Source organism: Chiloscyllium plagiosum, unplaced genomic scaffold (genome assembly GCF_037043375.1).
Source record: "Chiloscyllium plagiosum isolate Xiang-an unplaced genomic scaffold, Cpla_swu_hap1 HiC_scaffold_18, whole genome shotgun sequence".
Lineage (NCBI taxonomy): Eukaryota > Metazoa > Chordata > Chondrichthyes > Orectolobiformes > Hemiscylliidae > Chiloscyllium > Chiloscyllium plagiosum.
Window position 1 is genome coordinate 60,679,943 of NW_028270156.1, and position 26,631 is coordinate 60,706,573.

General features: G+C 41.6%; 1 protein-coding gene across 6 annotated transcripts in view; it reads right to left on the reverse strand.

Annotated features, from left to right (window-relative positions):
- syt12 (synaptotagmin XII) overlaps positions 1-26,631 on the reverse strand; it is a 210,851-nt gene that overhangs the window by 50,129 nt on the left and 134,091 nt on the right. For 3 of the 6 annotated variants that reach the window (XM_043706172.2, XM_043706170.2, XM_087996730.1), the window contains exon 2: positions 2,718-2,833. The gene's annotated coding sequence lies outside the window, so the exon portion shown is untranslated. Of the gene's footprint in view, positions 1-2,717; positions 2,834-9,514; positions 9,679-26,631 lie in introns of all 6 variants that reach the window. The other 3 variants (XM_087996728.1, XM_087996727.1, XM_043706171.2) reach the window with 3 other exon arrangements.

Below are 26,631 nucleotides of genomic sequence, written 5' to 3' on the forward strand. Positions count from 1 at the left end.
ACAAGAAATCTGGGAAAACCATATGAGAAGTCCAGTGAGGCCTTGCTCAACATTTGGAACATTTTCCAAAAGAGTTCCAAGTGAGAGTCTGGCTGGGGAGTAATGAGACACCTATTTATGGGAATCATTGCTCATTTTCAGCCTCATTCTTGTCCAGCTTCCTATCCTAGCCTCTGTGAGGAAGCTGGACGTTGAGAATTCAGAAAGTCAGAGTGGGTAAACCATGCTAACTACTGGATCTCCATCTCCAGCATCACAGAGCACATTCCACAGGCAGCAAGAACCTAGATTAGATTAGACCAGATTCCCTACAGTATGAAAACAGGCCCTTCGGGCAAACAAGTCCACACTGACCCTCCGAAGAGTAATCCACCCAGACCCATTCCCCTACCCTATATTTACCCCTGACAAATGCACCTAACACTATGGGCAATTTAGCATGGCCAATTCACCCAACCTGTACATCTTTGGATTGTGGGAGGAAACCGGAGCACCTGGAGGAAACCCACGCAGACACGGGGAGAATGTGCAAACTCCACACAGACAGTTGCCCAAGGTGGGAATCGAACCTAGGTCCCTGGCACTGTGAGGCAGCAGTGCCACCCACTGAGTCACTGTGACACTTTCCCCAGTTCCATGGACCTTGACATCAGACAATTTCCTGCCTCTCTGCATTATCATGGCTCATCTCTGACCCACGTGAAACATGATACCACATGGCCATGCTTCATCTCGGGGATTATTGGCAGCTATCGCAATGCTGCTGCATTCATGGAGTGGACCAGTCTGCATTTCAGGGATATTTGTCTGCTCTTTTAGCACTTGCTCCCTTTAAACCTGTCTGAACATTCACAGCATTCCTGCTCTGCCTTTTTGCATATTGCCCTTTTAACCAGAGCTGCCAGTCCTGCATTACCTCTGTCTTGCCTTGCCATTTAGTGCAAATACAAAGGTTATCTCTGTTGTCAGCAGTCTATCAAGAGACCTCTTGGTCAGGGGGTCCCAGTGCGGTAAGTCAAGGACAGCCTGCGATATCAGTCCAGGTGCTTGAACACCATCAATCAGCTACATGGGGAAGTCAGAAACGAGATGCTGTCCATATAACGGCTGAGGAGCTGAGTGTCAGGCAGCCCACTGCCTCTCTCGGCTTTTCCCTGCATTGTTGTGTGCTGTATTCTACTGTAAAAAGAGAGTGGCAGGTAGTAAGGGAGTTGTTAACAGTTGCTAGTGTTGATACAGGGGGAAAGGGCTGAGGTGACCTGAGTGGGTGAGCAGGCAGTGCAGAGGGCATGTAGTATTGGAGTTTTGGGGGCAGGGCAAAGTGAAAGTGAGTGAGTGAGGATATTGCTTGTAAGAGTGAGAGGGGTAGAGCACAATTCTTGATGGGCAATGGGTACAGGTGCAAAGGTAGAGTGTAATCCACTCTGGGATATCCAGGCAGTGGGGAGTTCTTTTGGCTTTGTTGAGTGGAAGAATCAAAACATCGAACTTGAGGGTATCAATAGTGGTGTACTAAGTAATTAATATGCTGTGTTTGGAAAGACAAATGAGAAAATTCAATAGGCTCTGCAGAGAGAAACTCTCCATGAAACTTGACAAAATTGACAGCCAAAAAAACACAAGTTTCAGCCCAGTGTCCCTCCCTAAGAATCTATACGTCTCTGATAGCTATAGATATAATGCCCCAAACATGGATGTGACTAGTAGTGATAGTACAACCTGCTCATGAAACCGTGACTAGAATGTAATGAGGATCCCTGCTCAATGCCATTTTTAACAGGCCAAGTTTCTCTCCCTGGATTCTGTTTTGACTCGGCATCAGTGTGGTGATAAAATCTGAATGGAGAACCTCAGCCATTCGTTGAACTTTACAGAGTAAAACCCAATGGCACAGACCAACCCGAACCAAGAGAGATTTCACCCAGGCAGTGGGCTGGGTGTTTGGGCCACCTCTCAGAGGGCATCCCAACGGAGCCTTAGTGGTGTTGCTCCTAGCTTTGCAGGAAATGTTGGTATCTATGGCCACCCTCAACCCATTTCTCTACATCCTCTATTTGAGCTCAATCTCCTGGGGCATTTTCTCTGCAATTTCATTCTCTCCCACCAATTAATAACCCATTCTAATCTCCTGGGCCTTGCTCCCTGAACTTCCATTAAGAATGAACCATATTTATTAAAGGCTGTATTTTGAACAAATACAGCAACACTATTGCATTCCTTGCTTTTATCCAGGTAGAGTGGGTGAGTAGACATGGAAGGGCCATATCTTGAGACGGGGCCTTATTGGTCATGGGAGAGGGGGATACCATGATGTGCCATGGAGATTGTTTCAAGAGACCATACCTTGACATGGAGAGCAAGTAGAGGATCCTTTGAACCCAACCTTCAACAGGATCCCTCATGCAAACAATGGTTCACTATACTTCTGAAATGCCTTTCACTGATAGATCTTGTCAACTCTATGATAATTGCAGGGGAATAGTCCATACCCATCTCCGCAATAAAGCCGGTCACGGTGGGAATGCTAGATGTAGATCTGTGACCTAAACCAACTACCCCTTTTTAAAAAAAGGCACAGCCAAAAATCAGAAGACCTGGGAATAGTGTGGGGATTCCTAGATTTGGGTCCCAGCTGCTATTTATGATGAGCTCCCAAGTGGAGCTGACATGGCAATAGTCTGACCTTGGCTGCAGTAGCTCAGCAATGTTCTACCTACCTTATAGTGGCCCACTGATCCAAATGCCTTCCCAGTGCCTCTGGAGACATAAAACCCTGCTCCTTGGTTCAGGTGTCAGGCAGCAATGGCAGGCCAATCACATTCAGGCATATCTGCTGTTGAAAAATCAAAGCATCATTATTATTGTGGCATGCAGTTGTTTTTCATATCCTGGTTAAATCACAGGAGACCCTTCCATTTTGAGATGCAACAAATGCTTTGGAGAAAACAGGATGCAAACAGTTCAGCACAGGTGGCACGATGGCTCAGTGATTAGCACTGTTGCCTCACAGCATCAGGGACCTGCGTTCAATTCCCGTCTCGGGCAACTGTCTGTGTGGAGTTTGCACATTCTCCCCGTGTCTGCGTGGGTTTCCTTTGGGTGCTCCGGTTTCTTCCTACCGTTCAAAGGTTAGGTGAATTGGTCAAGCTAAATTGCCCATAGTGTTAGGTGCATTAATCAAGGGTAAATGTAGAGGAATGGGTCTGGGTAGGTTGCTCTTCGGAGGGTCGGTGTGGGCTTGTTGGACTGAAGGGCCCGTTTCCACACTGTAGGGAATCTAATCTGATCATAAGCCTTCGAGAGGGATGGGAGTGGACAAGCACAGGTCTAGGGAGGAGCTAAATTTCAGCACCTAGTCAGTGCTAACTAGCCTCTGCAAAATTTAAATGTTGGGAACAGATGTGAAATGGAGTGCTAGGCTTTTCAGGGAGGGGAAGGATTTTGTTGTAGCACTATGTGTGCTAGCCTGTTACACTCTGGGAAAGGTCAACCGCTCAAAATGGGTATTATTCTACCAGTTTCTGCATGACAATCAATTGCTTTGGGATAGACTACATTTCTGAAAGTGGACTGTGATTATTTTTTTTACTCCACATCTCCACTTCCACCCCAAGCAATGCTCTTGGTAGGAACTCACAGGTGTCCCTGGCAATGAGGGTTAAGGGCTAAATGAGGCAAACCACGCCCTTGCCCATAATGTACTCCCCTCATGACAGGTTAGTTAACTCAGCTAGCTGGACGGCTGGTTTGTGATGCAGAGTAATGCCAACAGTGTGGGTTCAATTCCTGCATTGGCTGAGGTTACTATGAAGGACTCCTCTTCTCAACCCCTCCCCTTGCCTGAGGCATGATGGTTAAACCACCACCATTCATCTCTCTGTGATGAGAAGCAGCCCTATGGTCCTCTGGGATTATGGCAACTTTATTTCCCTCATTAACATCACCCATACCACTTATCTGTCCATTATTAGGTGGTCATTATTGTGGACCCACCTGTGGTGCATCCAAAGTTCCCCTCACCTCCCATGATAATCTCCCAGAAAGCAGTCACTGTGCATTCACAATTTCTCAAGGAAGATTCCGGAATCCATAAGAATGAGAGTGTGACTCCTGGACCCCAGTAGATTCAGTGCAGAGCATAGAAAATGGAGCCCTAGCAATCTGAAGAAATTATGGCAGAAATCTATGACCAACAGCCTCACAATTGGCTAAACTTGATCAATTCCTTTCTGGGCTCATACAGTAATGTGCAAAAGAGAATGAGAATTCTGCTTAATCCCACTCTTTAAGCTACAAGTTATCTTAAACATGGAGATGCCTGGAGTTCAGATCTTTATCATTACTGCATTGATTCCTAGACTTTACAGACAATTCCATTCCTGCTAATGTAGGTCAGTAAATATGGGTGATGAGTGAGCAGGAATTTGGACTGAATTTATACAGGAGCACCGTCCAATAGTCCCAGCATTCAAGTTAGGGACGAGTCTGTCAGCATTAGCACATGGTTTGCAGTGGTTCAAGAAGGCAGCACAGAGAGAGAGAGAGAGAGAGAGAGAATAAAAGAGGGAGAGAGAGAAATTAGAATCTTGGGGATGGTGCAGAGGAGGTGGCCTTGGAGATCAGGAAGAATGTGAGTGAGATGGAAGAATTTTCAAATCTGGGAATGATTTCTCTTGGGGATTGTGAGTAGGGGTTGGGGTCAGTAGGGGGACAGCAGTGGTTGGGCCTTGAGGTGCAACCAAGGTTTTGCACGCTCAAATTATCGGAGTCGTTCTGGCTGAGCTTGCCATGGGATTATCTGGTAGCTCAGTACCATTCTCCTTGCAATCCTCTTGCTCCACTTGCAATATGGTGGGTTCCTCTGGGTCTCATCTGGCTGTGTGTGCCCTGTGAATCGATATTTGGAATTAAGGTGGATAAGGGGAAATAGTGGGGACATGGTGTCACTGTCGCTCAAGGATTTATTGCAACGGGGTCAGGTGAATATTGTTACTTAGGGCCTTGCTTATTCTTGACTTCTCTCCTGCCGTCTACTGTTACCAGTAAGGTTAATTCCCTACCACTTTGCAAATTAGTCCTGAAATAGGAGAAAGCTCTGTTTCTGAAATGAAGGATGTAGATTTGGATTTTCAGTCCAGTCTGACTGAATGTGTACAATTCAAGGTTGTAGTGAATACTGTTTGCTGTTCCCCCTAATTCTTTTCCTGTTATATTCCATCATGGATTGTGGGTATTGCTGGCTAGGACAGCATTTATTGGCTGGGTTAGTAGCATAGGAGCCAATGTTGGCAGCAGATAGACAGATGACATAAATCCAGGACCCCTTGTGCCAACTATCTTTTAGAAGGAGCTAGAAAAATTGCAAAGAGCAAGAAAAATTGAGGTAAATGCATGCAATGTATACCAGATATGGATAAATGTTTAATGAGACCAACAGCTTCATAACAACTAAACCCATATGTGATGCTACAGATCTTTCTCCATCCAATTCACCCCTCAGGCCTGAACAACCCCTTTGTGACTGTGGTGTAAAATTATGTCCCAATACATGTGTGAATCATAATGTAACACATGTATTGGGCCAAGCAGTGAAATGTGGTGAAACGGTTAAAAAATTATGTCCCAATACATGTGTGAATCTAACCGGAATGGAGGTGTTGCTTAGTCCCGTGTGAATCTTATTACACACCTCCCCATGTGAATCTTCTTATCTGTATGTAACCAGAATGGAATGTGTTTTTTAGCCTTGCTCTGCTGTTCACATGAATGTTTATATCTGGAAAAGAGTATATCAGCTGGAAAAGTCTCCAGTTCGGTGAGTCTGCTCCGGGGTTACGTTTAACCGCCGAGCGTGGGTTGTTGGCAACCGCTCTACGAGAACTGACGGCTCCCAGTTCCGGTAACATGTAGAGTGAGTATAAGCCAGACCCGTTGTAAGTATGAGACCTGGTTGTGGCGACGCTGCGGGGAATAAAATGCTCATATTCTAGCAGACTCGCCTCTTGGTCGTTTGTTCTGTGTCAGACTACTCTCCTACGAACCTGACCTTGAGAATTTTTTAAAACATTTTGGCGCAGCGAGCAGGGTCAATCGCAATTGAGGAGAGATTTTGATACGGAACAATGTTTTGGAAAAAGACTAAGAAACCAGAAGAACAAACTGTGGAGGTCCCGACCGTCCCGGGATGGCATGGACCGTGGCATGACGTGGCAGTTTGTTTGAGAAATGGTGGGGGGCGACCGGAGGAACCCCAGGGTCGCTGCTGTCCACCCTTGAGAGGATCCCAGTCCTGCCGAAGAACCCCTTGCCTGGGGTACAGCGGAGGATGTGGGCATGTCCAAAAAGCTGAAGCGGAGTTAACAGAATTGAATGGGATTGAACTGAACTGAACTGAGTGGAACTGAAGTGAATCAAATTGAACGGAACAAAATGGAACTGAGCTAAATTGAATTGAAATGGACGGAACTGAATTGAACACAATTGAATTGAACTGAACAGACCTGAACTGAGCTGAATTGAACTACACTGAATTGACTGAACTGAAATTAACTGAAACGAATTGAACTGAATTAAGCATAATGTAACACATGTATTGGGCCAAGCAGTGGAATGTGGTGTAAAATTATGTCCCAATACATGTGTGAATCATAATGTAACACATGTATTGGGCCAAGCAGTGGAATGTGGTGAAACGGTTAAAAAATTATGTCCCAATACATGTGTGAATCTAACCGGAATGGAGGTGTTGCTTAGTCCCGTGTGAATCTTATTACACACCTCCCCGTGTGAATCTTCTTATCTGTATGTAACCAGAATGGAATGTGTTTTTTAGCCTTGCTCTGCTGTTCACATGAATGTTTATATCTGGAAAAGAGTATATCAGCTGGAGAAGTCTCCAGTTCGGTGAGTCTGCTCCGGGGTTACGTTTAACCGCCGAGCGTGGGTTGTTGGCAACCGCTCTACGAGAACTGACGGCTCCCAGTTCCGGTAACATGTAGAGTGAGTATAAGCCAGACCCGTTGTAAGTATGAGACCTGGTTGTGGCGATGCTGCGGGGAATAAAATGCTCATATTCTAGCAGACTCGCCTCTTGGTCGTTTGTTCTGTGTCAGACTACTCTCCCACGAACCTGACCTTGAGAATTTTTTAAAACAGTGACCAATGTCTAAAACTAACACAACGCTGATAAAATTAACGAATAGGAAGACAGCTCAGCTGCTTCAATTCAGGTGAAAGTGAGGACTGCAGATGCTGGAGATTAGAGTCAAGATCACTGTGGTGCTGGAAAAGCACAACAAATCAGGCAGCATCCGAGGAGCAGGAAACGTCTCCTGCCCAAAACGTCTATTTTACTGTGATTTTCCAGCACCACTCTACTCTTGACTGCTTCAATTTAAGGTTTATTTGTACGGCAAGTGGAAATAAACTACTTTAGCAATGTAGAATAGAATAGTAATTTATTGTCACACGTGGTTTTACAAAAAATCCAGTGGATAGTACATTATGGATTCTCTCCGTGTCTACGTGGGTTCCCTCCAGGTGCTCTGGTTTCCTCCCACAGCCCAAACAAGTGCAGGTTAGGTGGATTGGCCATGCTAAATTGAACATAGTGTTCAGTTAGGTGGATTGATGTGGAAACTGCAGGCCTGCGGGGATAAGGTAGGGGAGTGGTCATGGATGGGTTGCTCTTCAGAGGGTCAGAGTGGACTCGATAGGCTGAATGGTCTGCTTCCACACTGTAGGGCTTCTATGAAGTGGTGGAAAAAGAAGCAGGATGTGGCAGGCCTGCTGATCAGAAGCAGACAGATCCAGGAGCTGAATACTTCCTACCTACCCTGCTGCCGCCAACTTAAATGTGTAAGTTTGAACACTAGTACTACCTGATGCATTTTTAAAACCCTTTAAATTACAGAGACATTCAATCACCCTGTGTAAAAGATAGGAGGATAGGCAAAATTAATTTTGTTTCAGTGAAAGGATTTCTTCAGCACCAAAGTATCAAAATCTACAATGAGGCACTCTTAAAGTGTTGTTGTCTCATCCTAATTAGTGACAAAGAAAATTGTCAAAGCAGAAAGAAAAAACACACACAGTTGCTGAGCTGTTGATAGAATATCAGTAGCAGTAAGTGAAATATTTGTAAAGCAGAAATACTCATATCAAATGACATTCAGTTAATGCCAAATTAATTAATGTCAAACATCATTTAATGTCAAATTAATTAATGTCAAAGACATATTTCACAGTGGGATGTTCAACTGTGTAGCAAGTACTTGGTTGAATACACAAACATTTCTAAAATGTCCCATCCCCCTGCCTGCTTAGTATGTTTAGAATGAGGAAATACAAGGAGATGTTTTGTTTTGCAAAGAGCTCAAGACAACAGAAAACTGATGACATCTTTGAACTGTTTGCATTGATTTTTAAGGCCGAGGTAGATAAACTCTTATAGGAGAAAGTGAGGACTGCAGATGCTGGAGATCAGAGCTGAAAATATGTTGCTGGAAAAGCGCAGCAGGTCAGGCAGCATCCAAGGAGCAGGAGAATCGACGTTTCGGGCATGAGCCCTTCTTCAGGAATTCAGGTAGATAAACTCTTAACCAACAAGGGAATCAAAGGTTATTGGCGCAGGCAGGAATCTGGAGCTGAGTATCCATCAGCCACAATATGTGAAGGAGCAGAGCAGGCTTGAGGGCCTGAATAGTCTACTCCTGCACCTGATTATTCTGTTCATACAGAAATGAAATCAGCTGTACAAGTTGCATTGAGTGCAGCAATGACCCGAAAGGATTCTGGCATTGTGAAAGACCTAAAAAGCCTTTGCATATGCACTATATTAATATTTTACTTACAAGGGGCTTGATGTGATAGATATTGAGCCAGATCTTCTCAACATCGCTGTTGTTGAACTTGTTAATATGATGAAGTGTGAGAGAAATAGCTCAGTTGACACTTTTGCTTCTGAGTCAGACCAATGTGTATTTAAGGCCAATGCTAGGATTTCCAAACAAGCATCAAGGCTGACACCCTAATGCTTTAGTGGGGGTAACACCTGTGCTGCTAAAGATGCCAATTTTTTAGATGATGTGTTAAACAAAGACCTCATCTGACCCCTCAAAAGAATTCCATGATACTAGTTCAAAGAAAACTGGAGAGTTGTCATGGTAACTGTCCTATACATATCTTCCAATCAACATCAGCAAAAGATTTGCTCATTTTCACATTGCTGTTAGTGGAAGCCTCCTGTGTACAGATTGATAGATGTGCTTCCTGTATTCAGCATAGGGAGTTAGTTAGTTTGGATGGCTGGTGTGCGATGCAGAGTGATGACAGCAGCATGGGTTCAATTCCAACACTGGACTCTTTCTCTCAACCTCTACCCTCACCCGCGGTGTAGAGACTTTCACATTAAACCATCACCAGCTGGTTCTCTTTAATAAGAGAGCAGCCCACGGGTCCACTAGGACTAGGGTGACCTTTCCATTTCCAAAATATTTCATTGACTGTAAAATACCTTGAGATGTCTGGTGGTCATGAAAGGCACTATGTAAGTGTGAGTCTTTATTTTCTTCAGATGTAGAGCAACAAATTACATGAGCTGAAATTTTGTTCTTGAAGAAAGACCGTTTCCCAACATTATGATGCAGGAGCCGATTACTGCAGATGCTGACATCTGTACTGAAAACAAAAAAAAAATGCTAGAAATCACACAGCATCTGTGGAGACAGAGCAAGCTAGCGTTTTGAGTCCAGGTAACTCTGCACCAGAGCCAATGTCGTGACCTTGTATGCTGACTTGCAGTGCCTGCCTACTCTACCTTCATGACGGGGTAGTGAGGAAAGGCTGGAGTCAGGGCCATCATCTACTGAAGCAGACCTTTAGACGGTAACAAAGGAAGGCAGACCACAAGGTGGGCATGTTAGAAGCCCTGCCTCCATTCAGTCCATCTTTATTCATTGGGGCATCAGTCCCATTCTGTAATGAGTGTGAGGCAGCAAACCTTCATCCCTTCATTTCTCAACCCCATGCATCTTCACTTCTCCTTGTTCTTATCTCCCTTCAGTTCATGGCCTAAGATCATGCCATACTCCTCATTGATCTATGCTCCCTCTATATCTCCCATGGTCACTCACCATTTTCTGAACTCGAAATGCTAATTTACAAGTATCCATTTTGTACAGAATTCATAACACCTATGATAACATGGGGAAATCTTTGAGATGTTTAAAAAAAAATGGCCAAATTAAACAGACCACCATTCAGAAGGGCCACTTCAATTCTATATTCTAGTGCGGTTATAAAACTGTCAAATAAAATCACAATTCCCTTGAAGGCTGGTTAAATCATCACCTGCTGAGCTGAATTTGTTAGGGGTGTTTAGAACTCAGCAAAGCATTCATAATGGGAGTCCATTGTAAAACTCTGTCAACATAACCTCCAAAGCTGAATATACTAAAGCCTTTGGAGTCACTGAAAAATCACAGCCTTCTATTCCAGTTTTGAAGAAGTGAAACAATTAAGACTCAGCTAATTAGATGTCTGAGCTGACATTCAATGAAAATATTAAACCACAGGGTTCAACTGACACTGTCAAACCTAAATATCAACATTGTTCAACATAGAACATAACTTTATTCACACAATAATTTACTCTAAACAGCTGAAGACTCTTCCACTTACAATGGAATAGTAATATAATAGTCACTTATCTTTTAAGGATAGAATCTTCTAATCAATTACTGCATTAAAATAACTTAACCAACAAGCATTTTATTATGATGTGCAAAGTTAGCAATGCTTGAAGTTAGAATTTACCTGTCAGAAGGCTCCCAAAGTACAGAAAAGGAATTCCCTATAGCTCACAACACCTCTAAGCTTTTGTGAACCTCAGTTCCTTCAGACTTCATCAACACTCCAGGATTGGCTACTCTAACAATGGAGCTGGCAAAGTCAGGACCAATGAATGCAGACTTTCCATCTGCGCTGCTTAAAGTAGGTGTGATGGGAAATGGGGGTGGGAATCCCAGAATCAGGTCCTGCCCACCATCTCCCTGTCACTGTGGATAAACATCCGGACACCACCACCACTTCCCCCCAACCCCTACCTCGTGCTGAAGTAGATTCGGAGCACAATCCACACTCTTGCAACTGGACTAGGATGACTTTCTTGGGGCAATATCCTTATTCATGAATTTGAACTCATGCATGCATTTTTAGCAGATAATAGACTTGAACAAGCCAGCGAATGTTGATGTGTGGGTGGCTAAACTGGGTTACCTTGCAGACTCAGTCAGTGAAATGCATTAGCTGAATAAAACCACGCAAGGTAAGAGAGCTCACATTATTGCTCGGTGCAAAAGAATCGAAAGAAAATGGAAAGTTCTTGTTTCTGTTTCAAAATCCTGGAAATCCCTTCCTAACAATGCTCCGGTGTATCTACATTAAATGGATTGCTGCGGTTCAAGAAGCTCAACACCATCTTCTCAAGGACAACAGGAAATGAGAAATAAATGCTGCCCCAGCCTACATTCCATAAATAAATAATATTAATAATAAATTCCTCCATTCAAGGAGAATACATTGATTTTGATGTAATTAAACTACAGGTGCCAGTGCATCTTTCAGATTTACATAACAAATAGATTATTATTTTCCAGGATTTATGACATCTGCCTCACCCCTGTTAGCTGCAAAACCCTCTAGTGGGAATATTGAAGCTAAACTTCTAATCATTATTTCACCACAATGATTAGAAGCCCCCAGTAATATTTCATTAGGTGGCTCCCTCATAACTAAGTTTGGTGGATTGGCCATGGCTGTGAACATTTGCATGCTGTGTTCCTTCCAGAATATCTACAATATCTTGAGTTTACTGAGCACTTTTGCCGAAGGGAAATAGGTGAAGCATACAACTTCACCAGGAGAGCTGGCATCCCCAGCGTGAATGATTCCTTTACCTGCAAAGAGATTACTCTTTGTCCAACTTATTAATACAGCAAAGTACCAGAACGGAAACCTTGGTGTACAGATTCATAGTTCCTTGAAAGCGGATTCGCAAGCAGACAGGATAGCGAAGGCAACATTTGGTATGCTTGCCTTTATTAGTCAGTGCATTGAGTATAGGAGTTGGAACGTCATGTTGTAGATTTACAGGACATTGGTTAGGCCAAGCTGCAGTTCAAAGAAGGTATCTCACTTCTACCTTCCCAAAGGCAATAGAAAGGAGTATTAAGGCTCTGCAGCACAGTGATAGTATCGCTAACTCTGAGGTTGAAGGTCCAGGTTCGAGCCCTACTTGACCCTGGATGTGTGTCATAACACATCCAAAAGTAACTAGAAAGCATGTGAATGAACTCCTTCAAATAACCATAAAGATCTTTAGTATTGATGTTAAACTGAATTACTTTGGAAGCCTGTGCTAGATCTGGCTTCTTAATTTCACTAGGGATTATACATCTTGGTCCAGTTTCTCCAGCAAAACCATACTTGGTGTATGCAGTTCCCAGGTCAATGAGGATTCCCTGACCATTCCACCCCAACTACAAGCTGCCTGCCTGTGGTACTGTAACCTACAACATCAATAACTTGCAGAACGGAAGTGTCACTGACAAATTAACTTCAATAGATATGAGTGAGGTTGCACAGTTTTATAGGAACAATATGGAGGCCACAAATCACTTGGAAAATATATGTCAAAATGCGGTAGAGGAAGACAGGGATTTGGTGCACAAACAAACAAATCGCTGAAAATGGTTATTAGTGAGGCCATTAAGCATGTAAACAAAACCCCTTTAGTTCTTTTCAAAAATAATGAAATGGAAGAAAAGAATTAAAGCTAAGTTAAACTTGTGTACGACCTTGGTGAGACCACACATCCGATCACTTCTGGTCGCCACATTCTTAAAAGGACATGGAGACACTAAGATGATGCAAAATGTTGTACCAGCATGGTACTAAGTGGAGGTGCAACGCCTATTAGGAAAGTTTGAATAGTGCTGGGGCTCACTATCTCTGGAAAATAGAAGACTAAGACCTGATTGAGACAGAAGATTAAGAAAATATAGGAGAGGTGTGGAGAACCTTTTCACACTCATGAGTGAAAACAGAGCAGGGCTAGAAATATGCAGATAGTTACTCATAAAACAACTATCAGTAGTTTCTAGTTTTTTTTAGTTTCTCTAAAAACTAGAAAATTCATGATTTTCTTTTACCTCAGGAACCATTAGGATGCAGAAATATCACAAGAAGTAGTTGACATATTCTTGGACTCAATGTATTGCTAAATAATATTCACGGACTCTACAGAAGTAAAGAAAACATTAACTTTATTTAAAACCTATATCTTGCTGCAGCTTCAATTTGCTATGAGGCTGCAAGAGAATGAAAATTTGCGTGACTCTGTATCTCTTTTTGCAAAGATAATGTCTCATTAGCATAGCCATAGTCTGATTTAACCACTTTTACTGCAATTAATAGATAGAGATATAGAGATAAAGAGACACATTCAAAGTCTATGAGTAAATGAGGAAGAAGTGAATAAAAAGATATGTTGGTGAATTTAAATTGGAAAGGATTGGTGGAGGTTTGTATCAAATATAAATACTACCAGGTTGGGTTGAAAGTTTCTGTACCTGAAAGCACTTCGTGACTTGGTACATTGAAGTTTATTAGTCAGTTAAACCCTATTCTGTGACCTTTTTATCCTTCTGCATTTTGTTGCACTCCTCCTCTGATTTAACACCACCTCCAACTTGTTATCATCTGTCCATAGAGCTACAGTGCGGGTTTAACACAACTCACTTTGATAATATGCTTTTGACAGTGTTTTGTAAACTCATGTTAAATGAACACATGAATTAAACAATGCTAATTGGGACACATATACTTACAAAGTGATCATTTTAGTTATTTACACTTTGCTGGGGCTTTTGTCGCATAGTAGTATGTCCCTACCTCTGAGTCAGAAGTCTGGGTTCAGGTCCCACCCTACTCTAGAGGTGTGTTATAACATCTCTGACAGGTTAATTAGAAAATATCTACACATTGCTTATTGACATTAAGCAACTTGCTATTTTTTTTTTATTGACATGTTTTTCTAATCAACCTGCTCAGAGATGTTATTAATCACCTCTGGAGCAGGTAGGACTTGAATCTAAGCCTCCCAGTCCAAGGGTAGGGACATTACCTCTGCAGCACAAGAGGGAGCCCAAATACCCAGCTCAGTTCACTTCTACCAGCAAGCGGGAACATCACGCCTTGTCCAGATAAGGAGAGAGCAATGTTCACGAACAAACATTTTCAATGTATTTCCAATTAACACAAATTCTTGTTTCCTCATGATCTCTATTTATTCACTCACAGTGTTGGCACCTTAATTCAGTCATCATTAATGTCACATTAACTGATTTGATGAATTAAAACAAGAATTTAAAATACAGGAAATTGGAATTTAAAATAATGCTGGGAATACACAATAGATTAATGTCGATTCAACCTTCATCTTGTCATTCACCATAAGTCAAGAATATTGCGGCTTTGTCATTTCCAGCCAAGTTCAATTTGTACATGTATAATCCTACAGCAGAGTCATACCAACATAGAAACAGACCCTTCAGTCCAGTTAGTCAATGCTGACCCAAACTAAACTGGTCCCACCTGCCTGCTCCTGGCCCATCTCCATCCAAACCTTTCCTATTCATGTACTTATCCAAATGCCTTTTAAAATTTTTTAACTCTACCTGCATCCACCACTTCCTCTGACAGTTCATTACACACAAGCCACTCTGTATGTAAACAAAGTCACCTCTCATGTCCTTTTTTAAATTTTCTTCTCTCACCTTAAAGATTTGCCTCCTAGTTTTGAACTCTCCCATCCTTGCTATTCATAGAGTTCAGTTGGAGAGAATGTTACTTTCTCAATACATTCCTCTTATTCAGATCTTATGGAATGGATCTCAAATCAGAGCAGAAAATGTGTTCAAAGAGAGCCATCTTCATAGCTGGGATTAAACATTGTAGCCCTGTGTTTCCAACTCTCACTTAAAGGGAACATGGTGCAATATCACAAGCACAGGAACTGGTGAATTATCCATCGAATTCTAATGACTAACATTCTAGTTCCCGTGACAATACATTTGAAGGGAATTAAAAATTTAGTATTCCAAATTCACATCACATAGCAGCCTTTTTAGTACTCATACCTTTTCTGAGTGCAATAAGTCATGTCTCTGAAGAAACAGGGTACACTGGTGTTACATCCTAATTAACTTGACCTACTTCTTTAAGATGATTAATTTTAACAGGAATGTTTCATAAAACTCCACCTAGATACAATTTGTATCCCATGTACGATAGTGCTCATAATTCAGCTTAACCCAGATTCTAGACAGATTGCATAGAATTTACTGCACAGAGACAGGCTATCACAACTCTAAGTTGGTGTTCAGGCTGTACACAAATCTCCTGTCACATGCTTAATTTCAATCTAATAGGACATCCTTCCGTTCCTTTCTCCCTTAATGCATCCATCTTGATTCCCTCTAAATTAAACTATGCTACCAAAATGATAACAGGTAAGTGTTTAGAGCAGTTAAAGGAGGGCTGGAGAAATCAGGTCCAATGGTTGTAGGGGGAGGGGGTTAGAAGAGGCGGAGTGTAGGTGTCGGATCTGGGGAACTGGGATCCAGCAACGAGGGAGTCAGGTCAGCTCAGATGGAGGGAGTGGAGGAAGGTTGAGTCATAGAGTAACAGAGATGTACAGCACGGAAACAAACCCTTCAGTCCAACTCATCCATGCCAACCAGATATCCTAAACTAATCTAATCTCATTTTGCCAACACTTGTCCCATATCCCTGTAAACCCTCTATATTCATAAATCCATCCAGATGCCTTTTAAATGTTGTAATTGTACCAGCCTCCACCACTTCCTCTGGCAGTTCATTCACACACGTACCACCCTCTGCGTGAAAAAGTTGCCCCTTAGGTCCTTTTTAAATGTTTCCCCTCTCATCTTAAACCTATGCCCTCTAGTTCTGGACACCCCCAACCCAGGGAAAAGACCTTGTCTACTTACCCTTAGCATACCCCTCATGATTTTATAAACCTCTATAAGGTCACCCCTCAGCCTCCGACACTCCAGAGAAAACAGTCCCAGCCTATTCAGCCTCTCCCTATAGCTCAAACTCTTCAACATTTGCAACATCTTGTAAATCTTTTCTGTACCCTTTCAAGTTTCACAACATGCTTCTGATTAGAGGGAGAACAGAATTGCACACAATATTTCAAAAGTGGCCTAACCAATGTTCTGTACAGCTGCAACATGACCTTCCAACTCCGGTACTCCATACTCTGACTAATAAAGGAAAGTAAATGCCTCCTTCACTATCCTATCTAACTGTGACCCTACTTTCAAGAAACTATGAACCTGCACTCCAAGGTCTTTTTATTCAGCAACACTCCCCAGGATCTTACTATTAAGTGTGCAAGTCCTGCTCTGATTTGCCTTTCCAAAATGCAGGGCACCTCACATTTATCTAAATTAAACTCCATCCGCCGCTTCTCAGCCCATTGGCCCATCTGATCAAGATCCCGTTGTATTCTGACGTACCTTTCTTCTCTGTCCACTACACTCCAATTTTGGTGTCATCTGCAAACTTACTAAGTATACCGCCTATGTTCACATCCAAATAATTTATATAAATCATGAAAAGCAGTGGACCCAGCACTGGTCACAGGGCTCCAGTCTGAAAAGCAACCCTCCACCACCACCCTCTGTCTTCTACCTTTGAACCAGTTCTGTATCCAAATGGCTAGTGCTCCCTGTATTCCATGAGATCTAACCTTGCTAACCAGTCTACCATGGTGGTCAGGTTCTGTGTAGGGTTGTGTCCCAATGGTGGTCCTGGGACATGGATTGTTAGGATTGGTAGCATGCAGAGCCTAATTCTTTTAGCTGCAGTTACAATCACAGTTACAATCAATCTGATGATAATATAAAATGACAATCTATTTCTGAATGCAAGCTTGGATTCCCAATGAAGTATTTGTCATGCCACACTATGTATGTGCCCTCAGAAGCTTCTCTTTCTCATTGCCCATTCATTACGTGCACTATGGAGAACTCCTCCTGGTTGGCAGCACTTGAAATGGCGGCACAGTGGCTCAGTGGTTAGCACTATTGCCTCACAGTGCCAGAGGTCTGGGTTCGATTCCAGCCTCAGGCTACTGTCTGTGTGGAGTTTGCACATTCTCCCCATGTCTGCATGGGGTTCCTCTGGGTGCTCCGGTTTCCTCCCACAATCCAAAGGTGTGAAGGTCAGGTGAATTGGCCATGTTAAACTGCCCATTGTGTTAGGTGCATTAGTCAGGGGTAAGTATAAGGTAGGGGAATGGGTCTGGGTGGATTACTTTTCAGAGGGTTGGTGTGGACTTGTTAGGCCAAATGGCATGTTTCCACACTGTAGGCAATCTAACAACTGGGCTTAAAATATGGTTCCAGCAGTGAAAATCCTGGAAAATCTGGTCAATACGAGCATTTCTGCAGCTGGTGAGCACATGATAATGCAAGCACAGTGCCATAGTTTGTACCTAATGTGGTGAGCTGCTTACAAGTCCATAAGATACCTTGCTAAATCTCAGGGAGAGAAACCCTGAATGAAACTGCCCAAAATGGACAGTTAAGTTTTGGTACAATTTTGCCAAAGTTGCTTTCTGGTGCAACGATAGGGAGAGTTTGAAACTGAGTGGCAGGGAGAGTCTTTTGAGTTAAAGAATTTCTACCTGACATTGGACCCCTGATTGGTTGAGCCACAGAATGTTGCAAGTGAAGGAACAAACACCCAGAGTTGTCCATTTCTCCTCTCTCTCTCTCTCAGTGCAGGGGGAGAAAAAGACAGAAAAAAACCCAGAAAGAAGAACGCCAAGAGAAGACCGAGATTCCACCCACCTCCCAACCCCCCATCAACTATCGTAGCAAAGAATGACCATCACTGTAGACAACAGTATGTCATCATTGCCAAAATTTAAAAGGATTGTGAGAATTAATTTTCCACCTCGTGATTCAGACTTTTGGTCTTTGGAATTTTGTTAAACATCTAGATATTCATTTTTCACCCATAACAGTTATTTAAAAGTTTTGTGTTTTACCTGTCTTAATCATGATTGAGTGTTAACATATTTTTAATGGGGTACAGTTTAAGACATATAGTAGTAGATTAGTAACCGTTACTTATCTTTACCTTTTGCTAAGGTTAAATATGTTACAATGAATAGTTATTTTTCTGTTACTGACAAAGCCTAGTAAGGATTGTTTTCAGGCTCATCACAAATATCACCAATAAATCCACCAACTCCCACAGTTACCTTGACTACACATCTTCACACCCTGCTTTCTGTGTAGACTCCACTCCATTCTCTCAGTTTCTCAGTCTTTGTCACATCTGTTTCAATGATGTCAGCTTCTAAAAGGGAGCCTCTGAAATATCCACAATCTTTCTCAATCAAGGATTCCCCACCACCGTGGTTGACGGGACCCTAGACCATTCCAATCCATTTCCTGCACTTTGGCCCTCACCCCTTCTCTTCCCTCCTGCAACAGCGATAGGTTTTCTCATTCCTGATGAAGGGCTTTTGCCTGAAACATCGATTTTCCTGCTCCTTGGATGCTGCCTGACCTGCTGTGCTTTTCCAGCACCACTCTGATCTAAACTCTTCTTATCCTCACCTACTATGCCACACCATCCACAACCAAAGGGTTATTAGCTGCCATTGCTGCCACCTCCAATGGGATGCCACCACCAGACCTTTCCTCTCTCTTTCCAAGCTTCCGCAAGGACCTTTCCTTCCAGGACATCTTGGTCCACTCCTCCTCCCTCCCAACACCCCCATGGCGCCGTCACCTGCAATTGCAAAAGGTGTAACACCTTTTCATTTACCTCCTCACTCCTCAGTATCCAAGGCCCCACATACCCCTTCCAGATGAAGGCACAATTTTCCTGGCCTTCACTCAATCGAGTCTACTGTATTTGCAGCTCACAGTGTGGTCTCCCCTACAAAATACAGACTGAGCAATCACTTTGCAGAACGCTGACATTCTGTCTGAGAAAAATCACCCTAAGCTTCCTGTTGTCTGCCACCTCAACACACCATCATATTCCTTGGTCTACGTCTCTGTCTCAGGCTTGTTGCAGTCCTCAAGCAAAGCTCAGCGCAAACTGGAAGAACAGAATCTCATTTTTGGCTTGGGAACCAAGTAACCTTTTGGACTTAACATCAATTTCTGTAATATTTGAGCTGAGCACCTTCTCCCTTGGCCTTACCCCAACCCCCTCTACATACACACTTGGTCTGCTACTGCATATGACCCATTGTCAACCACTAATGCTCCCTATTAGCAGCTATTCATTCGCCCAGGTTGATCATTACCCACTCCTTTGTCTGCCCAACTGTTGTTCTCTCTCTCTCTTTGGGCTATGTCTCTACCGAATGTACACTCCCACATCCCCACTCTATCTTCAGCATATATACCAAATTATTCCCAACTACAATCAGTTCTGAGGAAGAGTCATTGAACCCAAAACGTAAATGCTGTTTTCTCTCCAATGATGCTGCCAGACCTGCTGAGTTTCTCCAGCAATTTCTATTTTAGTTCAAGAATTATTTTTGCCCTGAATATAATGTTAATGTAATATATTCATTCATATAGAATTGCAACAGAATAGCAGGCCATCAACAACATTGGACATTTGGTGTGTAATTGGCTTTTTATATATTATGGAATGTCTTGCAGAATAGCAGGACATGATTATCAGTTTAAAGTTAAAAATCACACAACATCAGGTTATAGTCCAACAGGTCGTCCTAGTTAAGTCATTACAATGGAAATCTATAGTACAGCACCTCAACACCAACTGTAGAAGCTGGAGTTGTCTGAAAATGTTCCACACATCACTCTTAATTAAGTAAAATCTAAATAGAATCCTGGACAACTTGGCCAAGCATAGGAATAGCGAACCTCCAGACTAGTTCACAGCTTCACTCCTTTGTGCATTACTCTTATCTCACTCTCCAAGTGTCCCTTGTTCTCAGACAACCCTTAAATAAAATATATGAAACACAGAGTGCAAATTAATTAAATATAATTTCAAACACAACGGTTTACTACTCATGCAATTATAAAATATATTCATGCAATTTAAAGAGAGTACAGATGTCCAACTTTATTGAGATATATTTAAAGGATTCAATACAGAAATATAAAATGTCTATGCAAAGTACAGTCTCTTGATTAAATGACAGAACATTTTTCATGAGAATATAACAGATTCACCCCCCTGTTGCCCAGGAGTCATTGGACTCTAATGTCACTTGCAGTTTGCTCTCGAGCACTTATCATTACTCAAGGAAATTTCATTGGAACACAAATGTCAAATAAAATTTAATCAAATAAACAATTACTAATTAACTGTTAAAATTAATAATGTTGCAATTCTATATTAATAAATGTATTACATTAACATAGAAAGCAATTCATTTATTGTTGATTGCAGCTAGGAAAACTTTGTTTTAAAAATGTTTCGGTGCATTTGCTTCCAACTTTATCAGCACTATACTAACTGAGTCTGTGAATCTTGAACTCTGGCAGGGATGGGAAACGCAATCATGACTCTGGGCTCTGTTGGCAAAATTAGTACTGCAGTATGATCCAAGCAAAACCTTCTGACAGCTTTCGTGTCTTTCAGCTGATAAGGCATTCTGGCTCTGTTCACCACTGGAACTAATAACCTGAGTGAGATCAGCACACATCCTGGGAGAATATCAGGCTGCACTATGACTGGGACCAGATTGTCCCTGTCCATGACAATGTTGTCAAGATTCCTTTGCATGGCATCATCAAATAAAAGGGCAGATGAAGAGTTCTGGTTAGATCATCAAAATGAAACAACCAGAATACCTTTTTGTTCAAAATTCACTTTTTTTTGGTGTTTCTATGATTTTCAAGATTAGCTTTGGAGAATACAACATGATTTTATTGCAGATACCAACAATCGGATGGGAACATGCCCAGATCAGATTATTGACCATCAGCTATAGCATAAAGTCCCCTCAGCTTCGGAGGAAACAATAGGATTGATTACTGTTGTACCATTCTTGTAAGGTTTAGCTTTAAAACTGCATTTATAACATTGCATCAAGCTTGCCTCAATTATATAACAAAGAAGGTACCATTTTTAAAATCCATCTTTCTAATGGTGCCTCTGAAGTGATGTTTCCACCCGAGTATCAGGTATGCCGAATCCAACTCTAAGATCGCCACCAGTTAGATCAAAATTAATACACGTACATGGCAGAGAGGAGATTCTTATCTCAGCAATCTTGAAAATTTCTGAAGTGGACATTGAAAACGCACTTCATTAATTCGAATTGTATTCTTTGTTATCTTACAATTACTAATAGCAATGTGAAAACTGAGGCACTTTCTTGTAATAAAGAACAAGGACAATTTTTCAGGTGATAACTTGTATTTAAAACACAAGTGGCAGAACTGGAAAAGGGAGAAATAGGATCATGAATGGTTGAGAAAAGAGGCCATTTGGTCTGTCATGTCCGTACTGTCTCTCTGCAAGAGCAACTCAGCTAGTCCCACTCATCTGTCCTTTCCCTGCGATCCCACAAATCCCTTTCCTTCACAGAATAAATTTGAAAAATCACAATTGAATCTGGTTCCAGTGTCCCCTTTGCCTGTATATTTCAAGTATCAACTATTCTTATCTCAGCAATCATGAAAAGTTCTGAAGTGAATGTTGGGCACACACTTTATTAATTCAAATCAGATTCTTTGTGATCTTACAATTACTAATAGCAATGCATTCGCCCTTTAGTTTATTGCATTTTATTCTCATTTATTTTGCCTAATAAACTGGTTTTGTTTCAAAAATCATATCTGCTACATTGCATGCTTATGTTTCAGTGAAACCATATTAAATTAGGGAAAAATAAATTGATCTAACAAGTCAGAGTTGAGGCTGGGATTTGACCGGCCTAGTAATAACACCAGCTGGAATCTCAACAAAGGAAACCCCTTTCAACTCTCATTAGAATAAATTAAATGAGAATGGAAATTTTTTGCTCAACATTCTATTCTAATACAATAAGGGTGCAAATTTGCCTAATAACTGATTAAATTAAGACTTCAACTGGAATGAACTGATTTGAAGATCCATAGAATTGTATGTTCTGTTTGAAATACATTTAGAATTAACATCTATTCAACCTACATTTTCTTTGCAAGTCTTTTATTTTTAATTAATCAAATTGTTGTGCATCTTTTGTACATGCTGATTGCTCTAGATTCCATGTTTTGCAAACTGTTTCAGAAACAAAGAACATTAAATATTAGGAAAGGTTTAGAATGCTGTGAATTGAATGTTATGACATACTGTTGATATGATTAAAGGTCTTAGGTTAATATTCACTCTTAATTTCATTCATGGGATGTGGCCTTTGCTTGTAAGGTCAGCATTTATTGTCAGTCCCAATTTGCTGGAGTCACATGTAGGCTAGACCAGGTAAAGACTTCTCTTTAAGAGAAGCTGGCAGATTTTCTTCCTTAAAGACCAGATGGGTTTTATTTTTACAATTGACTGGTTGCATGGTGGCCATTAGACAAGTTTTTCATTCCAGATTCATATTGAATTCAAATTCCACCATCTGCCATGGTGGATTCGAACCAATGTCCCTTGAATTTAGTGTTCTGGATTGTAGTGATATTACCGCTATGTAACTGCCTTCCCACATGATGAAGCTCATTTGAGGACATAGATTGCAACATTTCGATTAGCCCATGTTGAAGCAGCCTGTATATGAACTTTTTGCATTCAGTTCATATCAATGACTATACCATGCAGTGCAGTATGGGATGAACAGCTGATCAGTTACATGTATGCATTGGACCAATGAGCATGGATGGTTCCCAGGATACATCAATAACCTACCCTTTTTTCCAACTAGCTGTTCTCTCTTCAAGGAGATGTGCACTCACTCTCCAGCATGTGCTGCTGGAACTGTGTCAGAAAGAGTGGGATGGGTGGAGTCACCTGCCAGCTGCCCAAAACTCTGATGCAACATCGGACACCTTGGAGGCCGAAGGAAGTGAAAGGCAATGTTTTCTCAGGAGCCAGAAGTCAAACTCATGGACAGGAATAGGAAGTGGCTGGAGAGGTCAGTCTTCAAAGTCTGCCACGAGACCATGGCTGCAACGCTAGAAGACGCTCAACTATCTCACACAGATGGTCAAGATCACTAAGTGTCTAAAATCACTTCATGTCTACTGCACCTCCATTCTCTCAGACAACTCAATATTCTCACAGCCCTGTCAACCATCCATCAGCGACTTGGGCTCACATTTAACATGCAGATATCCTCACACCTTATCCTCACACACCTACCAAGGTCCTGGGGAATGTTGCTCAACAAAGAGACCTTGGAGTGCAGGTTCATAATTCCTTGAAAGTGGAGATAGGATAGTGAAGAAGGCATTGGTATGTGTACCTTTATTAGTCAGTGCATTGAGCATAGAAGTTGCAAGGTCATGCTGCAGCTGTGCAGGATACTGGTTAGGCCACTTTTGGAGGACTGTGCACAGTTTTAGTCTCCCTGCTATGCGAAGGATGTTGTAAAACTTGTAAGGGTTCAGAAAATTTTTACAAGAATGTGCCAGGGTTGGAAGGTTAATGTTGAAGAATGCTGGAAGCACCAGCCACTAAGACAATGTCATGTGGGCTCAGAGAAAGAAGAGCTTATGACCATCAAGGATTAAGGCCTAGCATCTAGATTTCCTCACAGTCCCAGTAACAATTGTCTTTATGTCATTTGTATACAGTAGATATAGTGCAATGAGTTCATTTAAGACAGGAGCATTTTACTCTGAGATGATCAAATGGCTTTCCTTACACAGACCAAGTAGGTCCAATAGATCTTACTAAGAAAGAGAATGGTGACAGCATATCTCTCACATAGTGCTGATGATTCATCTCACAACAGCAGTCGCCACTGTAATGTCCGAATCATGAAAACCAATTTGTGCACTGCACCTTTGTACATACAACATAAAATAAATAACCAGAGCATCAGTTTGACTTGTTTGAGGAGTAAATCTTGTCCAGGCCACCACAGAGAAAGTAAGTATTGCCTTGGGATTTGTTATTCACATTTTAGAGGATAGCTTCCCCATTGGCTTTGGAAGTGTAGCACTCCCTCAGTATGGCATTGAAATGTCTGGTTGGATTTACACTCAGATTTCTGGAGCCTGATAGGGTGTACAACCATTCTGAGTTGCATTCTCATTTGATGTTGAAGGTGGAAATAGGGTCAGAAATGAAAAAGGGTGTTTTTTCAAATCACTGTTTTCCAGTGCCCTCCTGACTTTGGTTTATTTTTGAGTGATGTAGAATCATAGAGAAGTACAGCACAGACACAGACCCTTTGGGGTCCAACTCGTCCATGTCAACCAAATATCCTAAATTAATCTAATCCCATTTGTCAGCATTTGGCCCATATACCTTTGAACCCTTCCTATTCATATACAAACCATCCTCCACTACTTCCTCTGGCAGTACATTCCCTAAACAAACCACCTTTGTGTGAAAAAAGTGCTCTTTAAGTTCCTTTAAATCTATTCCCTCTCACCTAGTTTTGGGTTCCCTCACCCTAGGGAAAAGACCTTTCCTGTTCACCTTATCTATCCATACCACTCATGATTTTATAAACTTTTATGAAGGTCACCCCTCAGCCTCTGGGGCTCCAGGGAAAATAGCCCCAGCCTATTCAGCCTCTCACTGTAGCTCAAACTCTCCAAATCGGCAACATCCTTATAAATCATTTCGGAAACCTTTCAAGTTTCACAACATCCTTCCTATAGCAGGGAGACCAGAACAGACTGCAGAATTCCAAAAATCCAATGGCCCATACAGTCTTGAGAGGTCAGGAATGCCTTGGATCATGATCCCAGAAACACCACTTCTCTGAGTTTGGGTACACCATTGAGAGCCTTATAGGAAATTGGAATGTCATGCCTTGTCCTGACTTTTGTTGTGTATATTGAAGATTCTGTGACCCTTGGGAGAAGCCTGCTGAAAAGTCATGGCCATTCTGACAGTTAAGTATAAATCATAGATGTTCTGACATGTAAATATTTTGACAACTTCAAATGTCACCTCTGGATGCTGTTTTGTCACGTATTTGCAGTTTCACTGTTGTGAAAGAGCTAGTCATGTAAAAGTCAGTTGAATAATCCATTCTTTGAAATATTCAGCTACATTGGAATATTTTTTCCATTGGATAAAATTGCATTTAAAACTGTAAAAGATATGTTGGAAAAACTCTTTCATTGTGTTTTGGAGTGTGAATTAAGCATCAAAGGTATTTACCTTTGAAAAAAAAATTGCCATGCTGTTGTATGTGTAAAAATCTGATCCACTCCATTTATTGACTTTAAAATGGAAGACACAATAATTGTAACTTAAAGAAGAAAAGATGTGTTTATAAGTTTAACAGACTTATAAGTTTACATTTCCAATAGTTTATTGAGGTAGCTGGAACAATTATGAATGCTTGACTGCATTGCACAGGTTTCAGTTCCACTTATCTTAGCAGGGGGCTATGTTCACAGTTCAAAGGCAATTTTAAGAGGATATTGAAATTTTACCTGTCTTTGGTTGGGTTACTGAATAGATATCTGTTTGTTTATGTAACCGATTGACCCCTTGAGGTAATATAATTTTTTAAAAGACCTTTAGGAAGAGAGACTTTTCAGTATTCAGTATATTTGAACTACAATTCTATAAGATTGTGCAAAGTTTTTTTTCCCCCCCACTAACTACTGAACTCTGGCCATCATGCTAACTGGAGGTGAGTGGTTGCAGAAGATACATGGGGAAGAACAAGTGGAGAATGGAAGTTTTGAAAAGCATGGGCACCTGAAGATCAAAGGAATTTGAGAAGGGAAGAGAGCATTGGGGTTATGGCAGAACATGGAGGGTGGATGGGGGCTTGAAGAGTGAGGTTTGGGGGCATAAGAACAGTATTGGGAGCTGGGCTGGTGTCTCTGAAAACTAGGTTTGCTTGTATCCAGCCTGTCTCCAGACCCACATTATTCCCACATTGTTTTATTTCTTACAACCTGTCTCCTCCCCACCCAAAAGTGCAATGAGACTGGGATTTGGAGAAATGCTTGGGTTTCAGAAATCGGGAATTGGCCCATCTCACATTTTCTAAGGCATATTTCTGCATAAAACAAACCATACTTGCTCACACTGTACGTAAATCCACATGGAAGCAGCTTTCATCTGTTAACTTGCTATATGTGTATTGGAGGTATTTATGCATGATACTTACAAATATTGAACAGACTGCATTGTCTCACAAACATAAATGAAAGTACTAATATAAAGATATTCCAAATTTCCAAATAGTCAATACAAATTTAATTTAGCTGGTCAACTTTGAAAATGAAATGAGAATCAGCTGGAGAATGGATGAAATGGGGATGATTGGGAGGACACAGCTGAAGACACAAATACATAGCTCCCTATCCACTGATGTCTTTCATTAAAAGCCGGGCTGTTAGTGCGTGG